The sequence below is a fragment of the Ascaphus truei genome, chromosome 7 (genome assembly GCF_040206685.1).
Source record: "Ascaphus truei isolate aAscTru1 chromosome 7, aAscTru1.hap1, whole genome shotgun sequence".
NCBI classification, from domain to species: Eukaryota; Metazoa; Chordata; class Amphibia; order Anura; family Ascaphidae; genus Ascaphus; species Ascaphus truei.
This window is the reverse complement of record NC_134489.1, coordinates 105745714-105767317: the sequence shown is the minus strand read 5'-3', so window position 1 is coordinate 105767317 and position 21604 is coordinate 105745714.

Below are 21604 nucleotides of genomic sequence, written 5' to 3'. Positions count from 1 at the left end.
TGGGTCATTCGTATCTAGGGCGAGCTATCACATATTCTGTCTTTGTCTGTTGATAACAGGCTTATCTGTGACACTCTGCCAAGAGCTGGTAATAAAGCAGGAGACGGCTCACGCAAGGTCACTTGTAATTTTAGCGCTGTCCGGCCTGTTTTATGGCCGCAGAGAAAAGTCTACTGGAAATAAGTACTCAGGCGCTTTAACCATGGTGCTTCTGAAAACAAGATCCACAGGCACAGTCGTAATGAAGAGCTTCCCTGGCTGATCACTTCCCGGGGGGGAACGACAATGAATTGCTGCGGCAGAGAATGGGTTAGGCTGGTGATATGGTACAGGTGACCGCGCTCACGTGCGCGCTCCAATGATAATTGCCTGTCTTCCTATGAAAATGCACATAGAGCGTGACGGCGCGGCGGCAAATTGAAAAGACAATACATGTTGTATTTTCAAGCGCAGTCGCGTGATGTCAGCGTCACGTGAAGCGGTTCAGCCAATGAGGGCGAACCAGCTTCGTGACGCGTCAGCCCCGCCTCCGCCACGCCTCCCCAATCTCCTGCAGGGGTAACCACCAATCGCTGCGGCCGCAGGAGTGTGACAGGCTGTGCGTGCGCTAGTGCGTGCGCACGCCGGCACTATAACACAAATACCTTAAAACACACCTCTTCGTATTTGATTTTAATGCAGACGTGGCTTCCGGTGCATTACCAAGTCAATTCATTCCACTGACATGTTCCAGGCGTCTCTTCTGCGTGTTTGATGCCTTTTTACCTTAATCTGACTCCCATACTGTAAGTATTTGGCATTTACTTTGTTAAAGTGAGACTTCGGGGTGTTTTGCTTTCCTGCTGCTCCCTTTTGTGTGATCAGCGAGCGCTTGTACAGTCCCCCCTCCCCCTTATCTATCTTGGTTCTCTGACTAGGACAGGGAGGGATAAGGGGAAATAAAACACTTTGTCGACCAACACTGCCCCATTCAAAGACTCTTAAGAAATTCAACTTGTAACTAATCTCCAAAAAATTGAAAGCAGCCAAACGTTTGTCACTGTGGCCTAGGTAGCAACTGTGACAATCAATGGTTTTGTGATTAAAAAGTATTTTACATTTATTTTGCATGTTCTGCTTTTTTTTATATATAATGTATGTAACCCTCCCTGCCCGACTTCTAGGGACATTACATCGGGGTGTTATGTATGGCTACTCCGTATGGGTTACCCTGACGCAGGGCGCTGGATTCAGGTGACTGGGAGATGAGGTAGGAAGGTAGTGCCAGGAACTTTTGTCATACAGCGATCTTTAATTCGGGTCTTCAGGCATGGGGACCGCTCACCACATCAGAAAACGCTGTAATGTCTCTTTATTTCATTATTATTATCGATGCTATATGCACTTCCATGAATGCCCAGACTTAGTACTCAGAGCGAGGTATATCTCTTAGTTGCTTAACTATTCTGAGACCGGGCCCTCCTCGTTCTTCTGTTCAGGATATCCCTCTGTACTATCCATGTAATGCTAGTCCCATTGGGACTCTTAGTGACCTCAAAGCACTTTTGTGGACGATAATCCAGCATTTTTTGGTTACAGCAGTTTGTGTCTGGGCCTTAGCGTCTACTACATCTGTAGCCCCTACCATACTTAGTCAATAATGTTCCATTCTTTGTACTATATAATGCATTATGTATGCGTTATGCAGCAACAAGAAAGAGGTAATGAGCTTGACAGAACAGATAGGAATGGGGAAATAGCTAAGGTTCGTGGAGTTGGGGGAAGTGGCAAGTAGGGAGGCACCCATATTAAATACAGATAATACTAGAAAACGTCGAAATCCAATTGGAGCAGATAACAATTGCACAGACTGGAAAAAACCTTAAATGCAAGCCTGACAGATACAATGAAGGAGCTTCAATTAATAGCTACAAGGGAGCAGAATGATATCAGCATTATATCCAATGGTGGTTTTGGATTAACCGCACAAATTGAAACTGGAACAATTTGCCGACGGATTTTACACCGCGGAACAGATTTTTAATGGAAAGCTCGGGAAATTCCGCTAAACGGATTTTGTCAGTTTCGCCCGTCTCTAGCAGTGGAGTATATTTGTATGTTAAATCGGATTAAAAACCTATTATAAGGGAAGATGTTTGTGAAAGGAATGATGAAAATGTAGAGACCATGCAGATAGAAATTAGGTAAAAGTTCCAAGAAAATGTTTGTAAGGATATGCTATAAACCACCAAATGACTGTGAGATTGAGGAAGCCAAAATTATTTAGCAAATGGAGAAGGCATTTAAACTAGGTCATGTTTTCATCATGGATGATTTTAATTATCCAGGCATACTGGAGCATTGAGATTAGCATTAAAGCTAAAGGAAACAGTTTTTTTGGGGGGTGCTAAAAGACAATTACATGACCACACACCGCCCCTGTAAACTCAGAACCCAAATCCACCACATCATATACTATTCATCCCAAGGACATTACAAACCACACAGGGCCATCCCATAAGGTTGCAGGAAAGGAGATTTCACCAACAACAAAGTAAATGGGTCTGTACAGTAATTGTAGTTACATAGTGGAATTCATTACCCATGGAGACTGTGATGGCAGCTACAATAGATATCTTTAAAAAAATGTTGGGCATCTTTTTAGAAAGGAAAGGTGGACAGGGATATACTTATCAAATAAGTAAACATGGGGAGGATATTGATCCAGGGAGTAATCTGATTGCCAATTCTTGGAGTCAGGAAGGAATTTATTTTTTCCCTTATGGATATCATTGGATAATGTGTTGCTGGGTTTTTTTTGTTTGCCTTCCTCCTGACCAATATACTGTAAGTACAAATATAGGATAAAGTATCTGTCGTCTAAATTTAGCATAGGTTAAACTTGATAGACAGATATCTTTTTTCAACCTCATCTACTTTGTAACTATGTAAGTATGTAACTGCAGACTCCATTATGCCACGATAGTCCTTTTCTTCAAGCAAGTTGATACATTCTCATCAGTTAATAGACTGTTACATTGTGTTCAAGATTTGGAAGCACTGATCATTGGAACTTTGTTTCTTTTTTTTGCCTATCTATGTAACTATATGTAACTTGCTACGCGCCAATCTGTAACATTTGTCTTCTGCAACGGCACAGCTGTGCATCTCTACATCGCAGACATGGCAGATTCATTATTAGGTAAGTAGTTTTCTGACAACAGAATAGATGAAGAAGGATGAGCAGCATAGCTGACAAGACTGATTGAATGTCAACAATTATTGCAGTTTAAAGAGACGTGCCATTTATAACTAGCAGATGTGACATAGTGGATGGATGGGGAAGCCCAATAGAAACTGATGTCGGATATGAGTGCACTTACAGTAGTCTACCTGTTTCACTTCCTGTTATATATATATATATCACAAACTCTGCCAGACTATATGCCCCTATGATCTTTATTCAGAATAACATATTGACTTTTGGTTTCTTTAGTATGTGTGTACAGTATATTTTTATTTACACACCTCCAGTGTATGCAGCGCTTCACAAGACAGACGGTAGAAAAATGGACAAAGAAATCAACAAGTGCATGAAATATAAGGGCCCAATATAAGATAATGAATTCCTGTCCAGGTATCTAAGTGGGAGAGACACAGAGACAATAGAGGAAGAAGTAATTGCAGTGGAAAGAAGTTCATGGCTGAGTATTGGGAAGGAAGTGCCTTTGTGGGTGGGGCGAGCAGTCATGCGTCCAGGCGTCATTCTGAACATGTATCTCTCGTATCTATTCCAAACATTTGGGAATTCTGTATTTGCCCATTCCACATCAGGAAGCCTGCCCCAGCATCCACTCATCCAAAGAAAAGAGTGTGTGCGTTTGTGCGGCTTGTTAGTTATCTGGATTCTTCTAACTCTATAATAAAACAAAGTTTAAAAAGTGTTCTATATAAAGGAAATGTAGTAGGTGTGTGGTGCTCCAATAGACAACCCATAGGTTCAAAATAAACTTGATTGTAGAATCCTGCACATGTATACTCCCCAGTGGTTGGACATGATTTAAATCCCAGGCATTTATAACACTCACAGCTCCAAGATAAACCGACTAGTGGACTATGGTCCCCACAGGCACTGTAGTAAGGGACCTCACAATATAGTGACCCAGCATAATATATCGGTATGGAGACAAAATTGAATGAAATAACTCACTCTTGATGAGATGTGTGATCCAGATTGTCCAGACTTTTATCCACAGCAGGGGGTGTGCTTCCGATTTTTCAGCATGTTAGCAAAGGAAACAGATAGGAAAAAGCAGGCACCAGCAAAGCAGGGAAAAAAAAAACCATCCAAAGAGTGTGTGCCCATTAAAAAAAAATGATTTAATGGATTGCAGCAAGGGTTACAACAACATTATGGGGTACAGGGCCCCCCCACCAACGCGTTTCGAGCGTAAGCTCTTTTTCAAGGCGCTTTTTCCTATCTGTTTCCTTTTCTATATAAAGGAACCACAATAACCAGATCGTGTAAGTTACGGCACTTTACCATGCTCAGCAGGTAGCTGAGACCCAGTGACCCATCCATGTTGTAGGCATTTCAACGCCGGTATTCATCAAGCTTCGATGCTTAGCACAGTACGGTACTGCACCACGAATGGCAGTGAACACTGGATCAGGATGAGACACTCAGTATCAGAGCTTTATTAATCTGCCCCAAATTATTGTATCTTCCCTGGCATTGCAGGGGTAATTGTTATCAGCGTTAAATGAGAGCGACGGAAGCCTCAGCTTTTTAGTTTGACTTTGGGGTCTTTGCTATTGTTTGCCATAAGCATATGACTTGTACTTGTACTGTGTGTGTCACATACTAGTACACAGTGAAAGAAAAAAAGAGAAATGGGAAGAATTAGAAAAAATAATGCAAAAAGTTATATAATATTAGAAATAAAGTGGAGATGTAGTTTGGCGCATATTTTGTCTTTGCCGATGATGTATTTTTAGCTGTTCTGAATAAAATTTAAATTGTGTCATTACATTGTTTTAGATCTTTGAGAGAAGTGGTAACATTTGTATTGTGTATATAATCCTTGAAAATATTATTGCTCTTATTACCATACTTTTACCTAGGAGACACATTCAGGCTTTTCCAGGATCCCATCAAGTTGTACATCTTCATCATAATAGGTTTACAATTCAACATATACAATTTCAAATATCAGGAGAGATATTTATGCCAAATATTTTATATTGTTTTTTGTTAGCTTTAATGTTTTTATCATCAGGGCTGAATTTAAAAGTACTTTAGGTGTCTATAGGCAGTCATTTCAATTTCTTACCAGAAAATGTCTCAAAGATCACTGGGATAGAAATGTTATGATCAAAAGCAAAGAGTAACACAAGGTCTGGGATGATTTTATCTCACTACCCTCAAGTTTCAGGTCCTTGTATGCTTCTGAAGATCTTAATTTTACTGCTGAGTGTTCTAGGACTGCAGCGAATAATAGGGGAGACAGGAGGCACGCCCATCTAGTTCCCCTTTAAATGTTGAAATGTTCTGAGGAAAAACCATTAGCTACAGTACCATCTTTGTTTTGGGATAATCGTAGAGATTCTGGGGTATTGATACAAAGTTACCAGGAATTCAAAATGTATCCAGGTCAATTCAAAAGGTGATGTCATTCAATGAGATCAAAGGCTTTCTCTCCATATAATATCCAACTGAAAAGATGTAGAGCCTCCATTTATCTTTAAATATTGAATAACTGAGATTACCTTTCGAATATTGGTTACTTGGTACCTCTCCCATATATATAATGTTTCATCAGAGGATAAGATGTAAAGTAAAATTGGCTGTAATTTTTTGGCGAGAATCTTGGTTAAGGTTTTGTACTCCACATTCAATTGAGGCATATATCTATAAAATATCAGGTTTATTTAATTTATTTCTGGGTCTGGGAAGTTGAACTCTTTGGGAAATATTTTTGTTTATATATATATATATATATATAAGGATGTCTGCACATCCCTCTGTGATAGGCTCACCAAGGGACAGCCAGTGAGGCCCCCCCCCTCTGTGATAGGCTGATCGGCCTGTCACTCACCCAGGGACAGCCAATAAGACTGCACATCCTGTGTAATGAGACAGCACATTGGCTGTGTAACATATTAAGTGTCACATATGAAGTGTCTGTGGAGTTCACATTGGAGGGGAAGAATACAAGAATTCAACTTTCAAATTTCATCAGCAACCTTACAACTGTGAGAGCTTGGCTTTATAAATGCTTTGACAGGTCTGCAACCCTGCTTTTCACATTCTCTCCTAGCATGGTATGCTAAGAGATAATGGTCACAGCACAATGGCAGAACTGTCAGAGACATGTGACTATGCTCACAAGTGATATTTTCATTTGCTAAATGCTCTAACAATTTTTACACATATATACTGTAGACTAACTTTCTAACCTTCTGTTTAACCTTTAGTGCTACACTGCCCTCCTAGGCCTGATTTAAACACCTGCTCTTTCACATCCTACTCCTCATCTCCTCCAATACCTGTGACCTCTCTCTTCCTACCTCCCTCTCTGCATCTCATTGTGCTATCCTTATTGCTTTTTCTGTTTGCTGTTCCCTCACACCTTTGTAAACGTTTGTGTCCTCTACAACTTCCCCAATCTCCTAACCAGATTTCTTCATCTCTCCTTCCCTCCACCTACGCATGTGCCCATACACTGCACCACTATGTAGACACCTTTCCACACAACTTCTACACCCCTCAATAAAAAGCACCCCCACAAAACCTCTTCTCTCTCTCTCTCTGTCTGTCTCTCTATTCCTCCTTCTTGCTGCTGGGGATATATCTCCGAATCCTGAACCCAGCCATATACACAAAGAAAAAATGATCGATATCAGCGTTGTTCCTTGGGATGACAGACTCACCAGGTAGGTAATAAAATCAATTTATTAAATCTACATAAAACAGACACTAGAACATAACAAAAAATACCTCCTTTTTTGTTATGTTCTAGTATCTGTTTTATGTAGATTTAATAAATTGATTTTATTACCTACCTGGTGAGTCTGTCATCCCAAGGAGCAGCGCTGATATCGATCATTTTTTCTTTGTTACTTCTGGATCGTGGTCGTGCAGGAAGTACGTCATTACACTTTCAGGTATCACAAGACCAGGAGACACAGAGGGGATGGACTCTCGTGAGCTGTGTGAGCTCCATCTGTGGGCTGCTGCAATTGCGGCCGCTGGCCCCACATGGGAAGCGAGTCTGCAAGTGGCCCTTACACCGCATCTTCAAAAGGTCTTTTTTCCTGCTCTGCACTTATATCTTATTTGGCTACTAGCTGTGGGGGTCAACCTTGAGTGGACAGACGATTCCTTTGGATACAAGCCATTTACACACCTGCTCTCGCCCACGCCTCCCTGCCACCTCTTTACCTGCTAATAGTGTTAACCTATACAGTTTAATACCAAGCAACCATAAAACTCACCTCTCAAAAGAAGCATCCCAATAGCCTAAACTCATGGCTACTGTCCCACACTCACAGTCACTCCTACCACCCATAATGGCCAAGCACTGCCATCTACAGCACTGATTCCCTCATCTGCCATCTCTGTAAGTCTCCCAACATACCACTTAGATTGTAAGCGCTAAAGTGCAGGGATTTCCTTTCCTGTTGTTTGACTTTTCTCCGCTTATTATATTATATAATTCCCTCTGCTGTATTGTCTTTGTAAAGCGCTGAGTACACTGTCAGCAGTGCTATATAAATAAAGATATATATATATATATATATATATATATATATATATATATATATATACAGTATGTATGTATATATATATATATATACAGTATATATATATAATCCACAAAAACAGCCGGGGTTAATACCCCAGGCCCTTTAACCTTTAATATCTTTAATACCCCAGGCCCTTTAATTGAAAGTAACCACCATCATTCTAATCTAACTACCAGAAAGAAGCCATTAAAAATAACCTGTAACTAAATACAAATTACATTATTCACACCAATGTCTAAATAAAGCTGATAAATACATTAGCCATACATGAAAAGAACATAAACATTAGCAAATATAATCCACAGAAGCAGCCGGCACTCCACTTGCAAGTAGAGAAGATTGGGTGCTTGTCCCATAAAGCAATAATAAACCATACAATACCGTTTGAACCACGAGATCAGGAGACAGCACTCGGGTAAGTTTGATCACAAGTTTTTGTTTTGATATCCATTTATGTGTCTTTTTCAATACAAAAACTTGTGATCAAACTTACCAAAGATGTGTAACTGTCATGCGCTCGTTAGGCTGGTGTTGGGTAATGAAAACACACTGAAAGTGTGCAGGGCTGGAGAGAAAGTACAGAGAATGTGTGAAGACCACATATAGTGACCAAGCCCCTGCCATCAAGTGTATCATCAATAAACATTGGGGTACCTTGACATTAGACCCCCTTCTATCTAAAATCGTTAGTACAGGTCCACGAATTGTGTTCCGTAAGGCTCCTACATTGGGCAATAAACTGTCGCCTAGTGTGCTTAAACCTATTCAGTCCGCTAGGTCGTTCTTTCCCAAACTAATTGGTTCATATAAATGTGGAAGATGCAAAGTCTGTCCAAACATGTTGCAAGCTACTCATTTCTCCAATGCAGATGGGACACGCAGATTTAAGATACATTCTTTTATCTCATGTCGTTCTGACTTTGTGATCTATCTGCTGATTTGCCGTTGTACTAAACAGTATGTCGGCCTAACAAGTCTTATGCTTAACGTTAGGATCCTAGTGCATCTCAGATTGATCCGTAGTCATGACATGTTACTGTTACGCCGATGCTCGCCACGAACCGGGACCGGACCGCGGGGGCTGAGGTGGGGTTACATTATCACGACCTTAGTCCGCGCAGACTGATCCGGAGTGCGCAGTTCGTAGTCGTACATCGCAGGGTCAGGATTGGAGAAGGCAGCATCGTCGTTATTGAAGCCAAAGTCGGGGTAGGAGAAGACAGGACAATCGATGGCCGAAGCAGGGTCAGGATAGAAGACATCCGAGTGGTCGTAGTCGTAGCAAGGAATCGGCAACAAGCAGACAGGAGTTCCCCGCTTCAGCTTAGGAGCGTGAGCGCGGGAGTGGCTTCTGCGCGAGGAGCGGCCTCGGCCCATGACGCCGATCTCAGCAGGAGGAGACAGCAGGCTGACCGAAGTTCACTGCAGGGCAGTGTCGGGGAGAACCAACGCTTCAGCGCAGAAGTCCAAGGCAGTCCACTGCAAGGGGATAGCAGCAGGCCGCAGGAAAGGAAGGGTAGCTACTGCTAGGAGGGAATGCAGCAGGTACCGGTGCTGGCAACACGCTTCAGCACAGGAGAAAGAACAGGCCTCTGGATACTCAGGAACTTGGAAGGTAAGAAGGCTAGGAGAGAGGCCTGGGGCGGTTTGTGGCAGAGACAGTAACGTCCCAGGTAGGAGATTATGCTCGGCACTGTTTCAGTGCCAACGCCCAGGATATAAAGGGCGGAGATCCAATCACAGGAGGAGTGTGTGTGAGTATTCCTCCAATGATGTAGCACAGGGCAGAAGCTGCAATGAGAAGCAGCACATGTGCCATTGATTGCCAGAGGAAACTTTTGCAACTGCAGAAGTCTGCAAAAGCTATAATCAAAGCCAGGAGTGGATTCCTTACAGTTACATCCTGTGTCCAGACATCTTAATTCATATCCATTGGGCTTTGCAAGGTCAATCCAGTGTGTGGCAATAGAACAGATTGCCTTACCCTTACGGGGTCGTGATAGGATTAAATTCCTCCACCAAAGAGAAGCAAACTGGATTTTTACTCTTAACACATTGCAGCCCAAAGGACTGAATGTAGATTGGGATTTAATCTGTTTTTTATGATTGCATTTTTTCAAAAGTTTATTTAGACAATGTATTTTTATAATATGATGTCGTTTATTATGTTATGAACACTTCTGCTCTTTCTGCCCCTTCCCCTCCCTCCCCTCCCACTCCCCCCTCCTTTTTCCTCTTCCTTTCCCCTTCCCCTCTTCCCCCCCATTTTCTTTCCTCCTCCCCCCCCCTTCCCCTTCTTCTTTTCCCTCCTTCTTTGTGTTTTGTGATGCATTTAAGATCTTATTCTACTAGTACCATATAATTATAAAGTACAAAATTGAAGGATCATGTGTCAACAGACCCAACTATTTTTGCAACATTTATAAACTTTATATGTTTTTATTTTCATTTTTATTAATGTTTTCAGCTAATGAGTATCATCAAGAGATTGTTTGAAATGGTTCTTTAATATACAATAAGATAATTAGAACACTATCTGCTATGCTTAATTCATATGGTTGTTATATGTCATTATGCAACCACAGAGACAGATACGTTTTCTCACTTGAGGTTACGATTTTAATTAAGTCCCTGTTCGCGGGGTTTGTGCTTTAAATATAGGGCTCGCAGGCACCCTCCTTACTCCTAGATGAAGCGCCAGTAGAGCTTGAAACGCGTAGAGGAGGAGGCTGTGTTGCAGCCTGCTGTTCCATCTGTGTGTTGCTAATAAAGCTTTGATGTTCAAACCTGGCACCTGACGTCATTGGGCTGTGTGTTGTCGCTCCGGATTCACCTCTCTCTCTTCACATGATCAAACTTACCAGAGTGCTGTCTCCTGATCTCGTGCTTCAAACGGTATTGTATGGTTTATATATATATATATATATATATATATATATATATATATGTATATATCCTCACACAGAACTACTTCAGCTTCAACAAGGAAATGTACCTACAACTAATGGGGACTGCAATGGGTACCAAGATGGCACCGCAATATGCCAATCTTTTCATGGCAAAGATTCCTAACTACATGTCACCACAAACCCTACAAATAATACAGATACATTGATGACCTCTTTATAATATGGACACAGGGTGAAGGAAACCTAAAACAATTCCACGAGTCCCTGAACTCATTCCATCCATCAATTAAACTCATAATGGATTATTCGGCAAACCTAGTAAACTTTCTAGATACAACAGTAACACTGAAAGATGGCAAACTACACACATCTGTATACAAGAAACCAACAGACAGATGCAGTAACCTCCACAACTCCAGCTTCCATCCCACACATACCAAACAAGGTATCATTCACATCCAGGCTATAAGATACCACCGCATATGCTCTGACACTGAAGACAGAAACAGGCATCTCAACACCCTGACCGAATCGTTCAGACAGAGGGATACAAACCAAAGACCATTGCCAAAACTATTACATCTGCACTAAAAGCCCCATGAGAACACCTGCTACAATACAGACAGAAAGAACCTACCACACGCATGCCAATAGTGGCCACATACAACCCTACCCTAGAGGGTATACGAAAAATAATCAAAGATCTGCAACCCATGCTGGCAGAGAATGCGACATTAAAATAAATCTTTCCCAAACCTCCCATTCTTGCATTCCGGCAACCACCAAAGCTTAAACAGAAGTTAGTCAGCAGAAAACTTCACAACAAACTTAAAGACACTGATAATGGCACAAAACCATGCAACAACAAACGCTGCAAACTGTGCAAACATATATGCCAAGATCCCACAGCCAGTCACAACCATGGAACACTCAATGTTAAAGGATCATACAGCTGTACATCCAGGAATATAGTGTATATGATTCAGTGCAACAAATGTGACCAAGGTTGCTACATTGGGGAAACCAGCCAAAAAGTACAAGGCAGAATGAATATGCACAGACACTCCATACTCCATCACGAAGAAGGAAGATACTGCTCACCTGTGGGACATCATTTCTCAAAGCCAGATCATTCCATAAATGATTTAAAAATCAAAATCCTCAATGGAATGTTTAAACGCACCGAAGAACGGAAAACATTTGAACTCAGAATGATAAGACTCTTTGACACCAAAACCAAACGACTTAATGCAGACATGGGTTTTCTCACACCCTATCAAAATTGTTTGTAATTATCCTGCTTGCCTCTATCCTTATCCACACTTTATCCCCCCCCCCCCACAGCATCCCTCCCTCTCCCCCTCCACACCTTTCCTTGTCACCCTCCCCTGGCTTCAAACACTTTTAACATCCTACCTTATCTACAGTATATATCTGGGTTTTTTTTCTCTCTACACTGTTTTAGCCATAGATTCCTGTGTATATCAGTATTGCTTGACCTGCAGAAGAGAGGAGAACTGTCAAATGCTTGTCGTATGACATAAATTGTTAGTCCAATAAAAAAGTTATCACCTAATACTGAAGAACAAATTTATTCTGCACTATATATATATACACATACTCCTCTGCCCCCTGTCTGTGATAGTCTGATGAGCGTCCTCTCACTTACCCAGGAAACACTTGGGAAGGGGATTTTTAATTGCAGTGGAGACAGCAAGGAAAGGAGGAGACAGATGAGATGAGTAGGAGAGCAGGGAGTGTACGTCATGACGTCACGCAGCATCCTGTTATATAGGGAGACACTGGAGTTTGAGGGAGAGACGCTGAAGAATGCCAGGAGACACCGCACTACCTGCCGCACCGCACCACCGGTAAGACTCGACAGCGGGCAAAATGCACTCACCCCAGGCGAGTTATACACATCTGCTAAGTCTTCTGAGACAATTTTTTATAAAAAAACTTTCCTGCATAACCACTTGGGTTGAGAGAAGTGTTGATTTTTACATTTTTAATTGTCCCAATATCTTCTTTTACAGTGAGTCGCGGTGCAGTAATTAACATCACATACAATTACGAGTTAATTCTTGCATCACAATTCTAAGGGGGAGTGTAATAATATATATATCTATACCACAAGGTTATGTAGTATAACTGATTACATAACCCTAAGGTAGAAAATACATCAACCCATTTGATGACTGTGGCTACCAAGGTGCACCACACGCATCAAAGGGGTTACTATTAACTTGAACAAACTACTTGCCCCCCTTGGCTACTTAAGTGGCAAGTAAAGCATTGCTTTACCATTGTAATGTGTGTTTGAGGTTTATCAGTTCTTATCACGTTGCTAAGTAACGTGCTAATTTTGTTTCCGTAGCTATAACATTTAAACCTATGAAAATATATATTAGCTTCCTCCTTTCCTTGTACGATTAATTCAGACTCTTTTCTTTTCTAACGACATGATGCTAATTTGTTCAGAAAGATGGGTTTTCATTTTCTGGTATTTTCTAGATAATTGTGACATGCTTTTAGTCATTTTCAGTTAGCTCTTTTCTTCTTTTGGATACACGAAATGTTAGGTCTTCTGTAATGACTGCCTTAGTTGTACGCCAAAAGAGTTCAGCAACTCGTTGCCCATTGCTAAATTCAACATTTTCCCACCATCGTGAGAAGCTTTCTGAAATAGTCAACAAGTAATGAGAGGGCCCTCCAATTTCCGAAATCTCCCACATTTGAATGCAATGTAATCTTGACCCATATGGGTGCACGGTCAAATAATGCCATTGGTTCTATCTCTTCATTTATAGTTCGTTCTAGAGAACACCCGGATATGGATTAAAAAATAGTCAATTCTTGAGAAGGATAAGTGGGATTTGGAGAGACATTTGTATTCCATGCCTTCGGGATTCAAGGTTCTCCAAATATAAATTAGATGATTTTTTTTATATAAACTGTTCCTACTTCTGATTTCCTTTCTTGTTCCCTTTGGCCCTTTCCTGTCGTCTAGTTATTTTGTCATAATGATTAAAATCACCTCTTAGAACCAATAGTCCCTTATTAAAGTTAGCAAATGTATTGATAGTTTGTAGAAACAATCTCTACTCTAATCATTGGAGATGTTATGGCATCGGTAGGTCATGTGTGCAGAGGATAGAACACCGGAGACGTTTTAGGAGAAAACAACATAGGCTTTATTACCCAGAAGCTTTAAACAAACAGAAAACGGCTTCTATCAGCAAAACAAAATTAGAGCAGAAAACAACGACCAGAGCTAACCCGATATATGGGACTGACTAACATTCAGCAGTCGTATCTGAGAGCTAAAAGGCAAGGCCTCTTTCCAACCTTTGACACAGTCTAAAGAGAATTACCTGTAGGTAGGGTGCTCTGCATGTCAGTCCAGGGTCTGTGGTGGTGTGTACGGGGGTTCCCTTTGTTGGGTTCCAGGGACCGATGCTGCCTGGAACACAGTCTCTCTTCCCTTGGGATCTCTCTAGCAGCACTAACTCTGCATGTGCTAGAGATCCCAGGCACACTGTGCAACAGGCTTTTAAACCTGCTTGATGAGCCAGGTGGAAACTGGTCAATTAACTCCTGCTGAAATTAACCATGTTGGACTCAGTAAAATACAGGCTTTATTTTCGAAGACATTTAGACCGGGGAAAGGCACCATTACAACATCACATGTATTTTTGTTTAATAAACACAGATACCCAGCAAGCTCTCAGAAACCCCCAAAATTACCACAAAATATATATATGTTTATAAGTGTCAAAAGGAGTGCTACTGGGCGTGGCTAATTGTATAAAACAAGAACAAAGAAGTCCAGGGCAACATCCAATGTGACAAAAATACACAATGAAATACCTATATATCTCTTGAAAAAGGGCAATTTAGTTAATCCTTTGGTCAAAGCGTATAAGCCTGCGAGCCACTTTCAAGGCATGACCATAATATTGCAGGTCCTAACACTAACTGATTAAAATCCTTATTTACCTCTATAATTAGAGGAAGGATGGTCCTGGCATTGAACCTGTCGCAACCCGCTGCATGAAAAGAAAACCTGCTTACTTGGACAGTGGGGAGGGGTGAGATTTAGACCCTGGGTGGGAGGAGCCACTAACCTCCAAAACAGCTGAGACCAGCTGTACAAAATTAACAAACACACAGATACCCAGCAAGCTCTCAGAAACCTGACAAAATGGTGTGTGTGGTCTTTAGCTTTACAGATTGGGCTTTAAAATAAATACATAAATAAATTATATATACACTTAAATGTAAGACTTTGTCCTTATAATTCAAGCAGTCGAATATAACCACCCTTGGCCTTGCATCAGGCAGATCTTTTGATGGCATACACCAGGGGTGGCCAACTTCTGCCCTCAAGGGTCACCAACATTCAAGGCATTAAGGATGTCCCTGCTTCAGCACAAATGGCTCAATAAGCAGCTCAGTCTTTGACTGAACCACCTGTGCTGGAGCAGTGACATCCTGTTGGTGGCCCTTGAGGACTGGAGTTGGCCACCCCTTGCCTAGATAATGTGCGCTTTCAATTTTCAGAGGCAAGTCTTTGTCATGCCCAAGAATTTTGGTAGCTCCCGAGATAAAGTGGATAGTTTCTCACCCTTTATGTCCCCTGACATTACCCAGGCACATAAGTTGCTCCTTCTGGAGCAGTTCCCCAAGTTCTCTAGTTTTGTCTCAGAGAGTTGTTGCTTTTTTTGTAAAGCGGCCAAATGTTTTTTAACGGAGGAGATATTTTCTGTAGTGTCGCCCAGCCTTTATTCATTTTGTAAGACTTTTGGCCTGGGCTGAGAGATACAGTACTCTCTGATATTGAATATACTGTACTTTCTTGGTCCCATGCTCACAGCTTGGCTCAGCTCATCTTCGGTCAGGCAGGTGAGCGTGCTCTCCCTCTCTCTTTGCATTTTGGGCGGACCACTACTCCATGCTGGATTCCCGTTGCTTCCTCTTAGGCCCTTCCCCTCACCGATGTTTCGGAAGAACTTAAGCATTTTTCCACCAAGAACAGCTGTCAGCTGTGGGTAAGTAAAAAGCTATTTTTGCTTAAGTAAGGCGCCTACAGAAAGGTTATTAATACTAATCTGAGGGTTACCATGGAACTGGAGCGCCGTGCTGCCTATTCCGATTGCGACATACCGGAAGGTCGCTCAGCTTCTGATTTATGTAATTCTCCCCTGTACTATCTTGAACTTCCATTTGAATGGAATGGGTGTTGTTCCCTGTCCTGTTCTTATTAGTAATATTACAGTGACAGCACCCAATGAATATTCTTTATTTATATTGTTTTCCCAGTTGCCCTGGTTCTGTAAAATCTGGATGTAATATTTGAATGATGAAAGGGAAAAGATTGCATTGTCTTTAGAACAGTACAGAGAAGTCCCAACTCCTCTGGACTGTAAAAAAACAAAAGAACTTTCAACACAGGAGTGATCTTCCACAAGACACCCCAACTTCAACAGGTCATCTCATGTCACGGGCACGGAAAGACTGAATGCAGAACATCTTCCATTCTGAGCCTGCTCACAGAGTTTATTTGCTTGCAGGCATACTGTACGTATTCACTGAACTAAATTAGAGCAGGTTCAAAATTAAACAACATTTTAAATTACCTGCCTATTACACGGCAGATACTTCATTACTTATTTGCCTCTAATTAAGCCGTGTTTTTGCAAGGGAAAAAATAGATGACAAAACCCTTGGAGAAATAGTTTGCTGCTTACACTAATGCAAACTACACTTCTAATGGCTGCTTTCAGCATACGTGCTGCACAATTTCATGTTCCTACAATGAATTAACTAGCACTATTATGGTGATGATTCTTAATTGTTTTTTTCAGTTCCCTGATGGTTTGGCATTGAAGGAAGATAAAGTTTTAGTTAAAGAAACACACCATTTCAAATTTGCTCTGATTTTTCTTTTTATCTATATCTATATAAATCTTGGTTGTGAGTCTCTGTCGACCATTTGATTGGTCCATCGGTCCGCCTGCCCTCCCATGGCTCTCATTAGCCGGTGCGCTCGAACCCAGAGGTCCCCAACCCCCGGCCACACTGCTGCTGCTGCTGCCTGAGGTGACGAAATGCTCCCTGGTGCTGCCGGCTGTTGCTGCTGCTGGGGGGGGGGGAGGCTTAACTGAGACGTGTGAGTATTTGCCCCCCCCAGCTCCGTTTTGCCCCCCCCAGCTCCGTTTTGCCCCCTCACCTCCGTTTTTGACCCCCAGCTCCGTTTTTGACACCCCAGCTCCGTTTTTGACCCCTCCAGCTCTGTTTTTGATCCCTCCAGCTCCATTTTTTACCCCACCCATCTCCATTTTTTCCTCTCCCCAGCTCCGTTTTTGCCTCCCCCAGCTCCGTTTTTGCCTCCCCCAGCTCCATTTTTGCCTACCCACAGCTCCGTTTTTGCCTCCCACCCCAGCTCTGTTTTTGCCCCCCAAAGCTGCTTTTTTGCCTCCCCCCGACACACACAGTGACACACACACACACACTGACTGACACACAGTGACAGACACAGCGACAGACACAGTGACACACACACAGTGACAGACACACACAGTGACACACACAGTGACAGACACACTGACACACACAGTGACACACACAGTGACAGACACAGTGACAGACACAGTGACACCCGCCCTTCCCCCTCCCCCTGGCACCCCTGACTTCCCCTCCCCTGCCTTGCCACCCCTACCTTTCCCCCCCCACCGCCGCCCATGCATTTCCCCCCCCACCGCCGCCCCTACCTTTCCAACCCCCACCGCCGCCCCTGCCTTTCCCAACCCCCACCGCCGCCCCTGCCTTTCAATGCCTCCCCCCCCCCACCGCTGCCCCGCCTTTCCCCCGCCCCTGCCTTTCCTCCCCACCCCTGCCTTCCCCCTGCCTTTCCCCCTCCTGCCTTCCCCCCTCCTGTCTTTCCTCCCCCCTGCCTTTCCCCCTGCACCCACCTTTCCCCCCCCCACACCGCCGCCCCTGCCTTTCCCCCCTGCCCCTGACTGTCCCCCCGCCCCTGCCCCTGCCTTTCTCCCCGCCCCTGCCTTTCCCTCCCTGCCTTTCCCCCCTGCCTTTCCCCCCCCTGCCTTTTCCCCCCTAATTTTCCCCACCTGCCTTCCCCCCTGCCTTTCCCCCCCACCTTTCCCCCCTGCCTTCCCCCCTACCCCTGCCATTCCCCCCCTGTTTCCCCCCCTTGCTTTCCCCCTGCCTATCCCCCCCCTGCTTTCCCCCCCTGCCGTTCCTGCTCCTGCCTTCCCCCCTCCTGCCTTTCCCCCCTGCCTTTCCCCCCGCACCTGCCTTCCCCCCACCCTAGCCTTTCCCCCCCACCCCTGCCTTTCCTCCCCGCCCCTGCCTTTCCCCTACCCAACCCCCACCTTCCCCCCCAAGCCCCGCCTCCCCCCCCAATCCCTGCCTTCCCCCCACAACACCTGCCTTCCCCCCACAACACCTGCCTTCCCCCCCAACCCCTGCCTTCCCCCCCAACCCCTGCCTTCACCCCCAACCCCCGGCTTCCCCCCCAACCCCTGCCTTCCCCCCCAACCCTTGCCTTCCCTGCCCCTGCCTGCCCGCCTCTGCCTTTCACCCTCCTCCCGTCTCTACCTTTTACCCGCCTCCCGCCTCTGCCTTTAACCCACCTCCTGCCCTCCCGCCTCTGCCTTTCACCCGCCTCTCGCTCTCCAGCCTTTGCCTTTCACCCACCGCCTGCCCTCCCGCCTCTGCCTTTCACCCGCCGCCCGCCCTCCCGCCTTTGCCTTTCACCCACACGCCGCACACCGCCTCTGTCTTTCACCCACTCGCCTCCTACACTCCCTTCGCCCTCCTGCCTTTCCCCCACCCGCCGGCCGCACTTCTGCCACCCGCACTTCTGCCACCCGCACTCACGCTGCCTCCCACCTCTGTCTTTCACACACTCACTGCCTAACACCCCTGCGCCCCACAGCCGCCGCCTGCACTCAACAGACATCTGCCGCCTCTCACCCACCCGCCGCACTCAACACACACCTGCCGCCTCCCGCCCCTATGCACCGACATCCCTGACCAGCCGCCACACCCACTCACCACCCACGCGGTGCCTCCCGACTCACACCCACCGGCCGCACTCACACCCCTACCACCGACATAACTGACCAGCCGCCGCCGGCACTCACCAGAAACCCGCTGCCTCACACCCACTCATACCCTAGCGGTAGCTCCACCCAAAGCCATCACTCACTACCCACCCGCTACCCGTACTGAACACCCACCCGACGCCTCACACCCGCTCACACCCTAGCGGGACACACACCTCACATTTTTACATCACTTATGTCACCAAAATATACATTGTACTGTGGTGTGTTTACAATAAACCATTTTTAAACACCATCGTATTAGATTTTCTTCCATGTTTCTTTTCAACATCATTATACAACCTTTCCACCAAATAGTCATCCTATTGTTCCCCTATTTATACATAATACTACCTATTACGGATTTACATCCCGGGCAACGCCAGGTATATAAGCTAGTTAATTTATATTTTGATTAAGATTTTCAAACATAAATGGGAAGGGGAGAAAAAAAGAGAGGAGGGAGGAGAGGGGAACAACCATTTTGTAGCAGAATTCTTACAATCGACAACAATCACATTACATATCATACCACATTTTATAACATTTTATCAACGACATTTTAACAACGACTTATCCTACACTCATCACTCCCAGATCCTCTATCCTATTGGGGTCTTGCCCCTATCCAATATCCCAGGGATCCCAGACTGTATCAAACTTCCTTGTGGTGTGATTCAAAAATGAGGTGAGTCTCTCCATTAATTGTACATCGCTATCCCTTCTAATTACCTCTCTTCTGGAAGGCGGCAGTGTTTTTTCAGCGCTGGTGCAACCGCGCACCTACAGTAGTCGCCGTTAATATAAGTAAAATTAATTTAGCTGTGTAATGATTTGCATCTTCCATAGGCTTAGACAGGATGATTAAAATTGGGTGTAGCGGAACCTTGATACACGTCACATCTTCTATTAATTTCAAAACTGTCCTCCAGTATGTCTTTTACTGGGCCAAACCACTATATATGTGCCAAGTCCCCTATCTGTCCGCATCTCCTCCAACATCTATCGGTCACCTCCGGAAACATTTGCTTTAACCTTTTGGGAGTGTTATACCAGCGTAACAAAATGCTGTGCATATAGAGGTTTTACCCACATTATCCCATATATCTTCACAATCCTCTCTTGTTATTTCGGATTTGAAAACCAGAGCCCACTGGTCAATCTATGTATGGTCCGGGGATTCCATTTGGGGGATTAAGCCTTGGTACAGGGATGAGATCAGACCTTTTTAATATTTTTTTGTTTAGCATAAATCTTCGAATCGTGTATATTTAGGGAATTCCTCCCCATAGAAACCCTGGCGCACAAAAAGTCGGACCTGAGTATATTTAAACTTCTCTGTCCGATATAAACAATATTTTCTCTTCAATTCCTCAAACGACATCAATTTATCTTTTTCTATTAAATCTCTCATCTCTAGAATTCCTCTATGTCTCTAGGTTTCAAAGTCCCGACCCTAAAAACCTGGCAAAAACCCTGGATTACTGAACAGGGGTGTCTACATGGAGTTGACATAACCTTATATTTCTTTTTTGCTGTGGGACAGATATTGGTAATGTTTGGAAATAATATAGAAGTCTGGAGAGGATATGCATCTTAACCGCAGATATACACCTTATCCAGGAGATATTGTGAGAATTCCAAGTTTGTAAACCCTTTCTAATCTTAGAAAAAAGTTTGGGATAGTTATATTTTTATAATGAGTTATATTCCCTAGTAAGGTATATCCCCAAATACTTCAGATGGGTCTTTACCCACCTATAGTCAAAATGTCGTTCAAGAACCTCAACCTCCTTTTCCATTAAGGTTAAATTTATCGCTTCCGATTTTCGCACATTAACTTTATACCCAGACATCTCCCCATACCTCCGCAGAGCAGATTGTAAATTCGGGAGAGATGTCAATGGGTTAGCTATAGTAAGGATAATATAATCCGCAAAAAGTGATAGTTTGTAACACTCATCGTTTATATTTTTCCCTTGTATATTTGGGGAAGCTCTGATTGCGGTCGGAAGGGGTTCGATTGTCAAGGCAAAGAGAAGAGAAGAGAGGGGGCACCCCTGTCTGGTCCCATTTTTAATTGTTATCAGATTCCTCTCCCCCCTGGGATCTTCAGAGTGGCCATTGGCATCTGGTAGAAGGCCCGGACCCCTTGTAAGAAAAAAAACAGAATATCCAAATGCCTCCAGTGTCTTATCTAGAAAATCCCATTTTATCCTATCAAACGCCTTCTCCGCATCCAGGCTCAACAGCACCGCTTTTGTCTTATCTTATCTGATCTATCACATTAATAGTTTTCCTTGTGTTATCAGACGCCTGGCGTTCGCTTACAAAGCCTACCTGGTCATAGTGAATTAATCTAGGCAGTATTGGGTTCAACCTGTTAGCCAGGATTTTACTATAAATTTTCAGATCCAAATTGAGCAATGAGATTGGTCTGTAGCTACCGCAACATATGGGGTCCTTACCCTCTTTAGGGATCACCACTGTATTGGCTTTCGTCATCTGTGGGGGGGGATTTGTTTTCCGCTGAGAAAGTCATTGAATTAATCTAGTAAACAGGGTCCTAGGATGCCTATAACATTTTTATAGTACAAATTTGAGAAACCATCTGGGCCCAGTGCCTTTGGCTTCAATGAGCTAACTGCCCTTACTAACTCTAACCCAGTTATTTTTGCATTTAAACCTCTGACAGTTTTGGGAGGTTACAATCTCTAAAATAGGCCTCAATCTGGGTCAGGTCCGGAATTTTAACATTTGGAGTTGAATTGTTGAGGT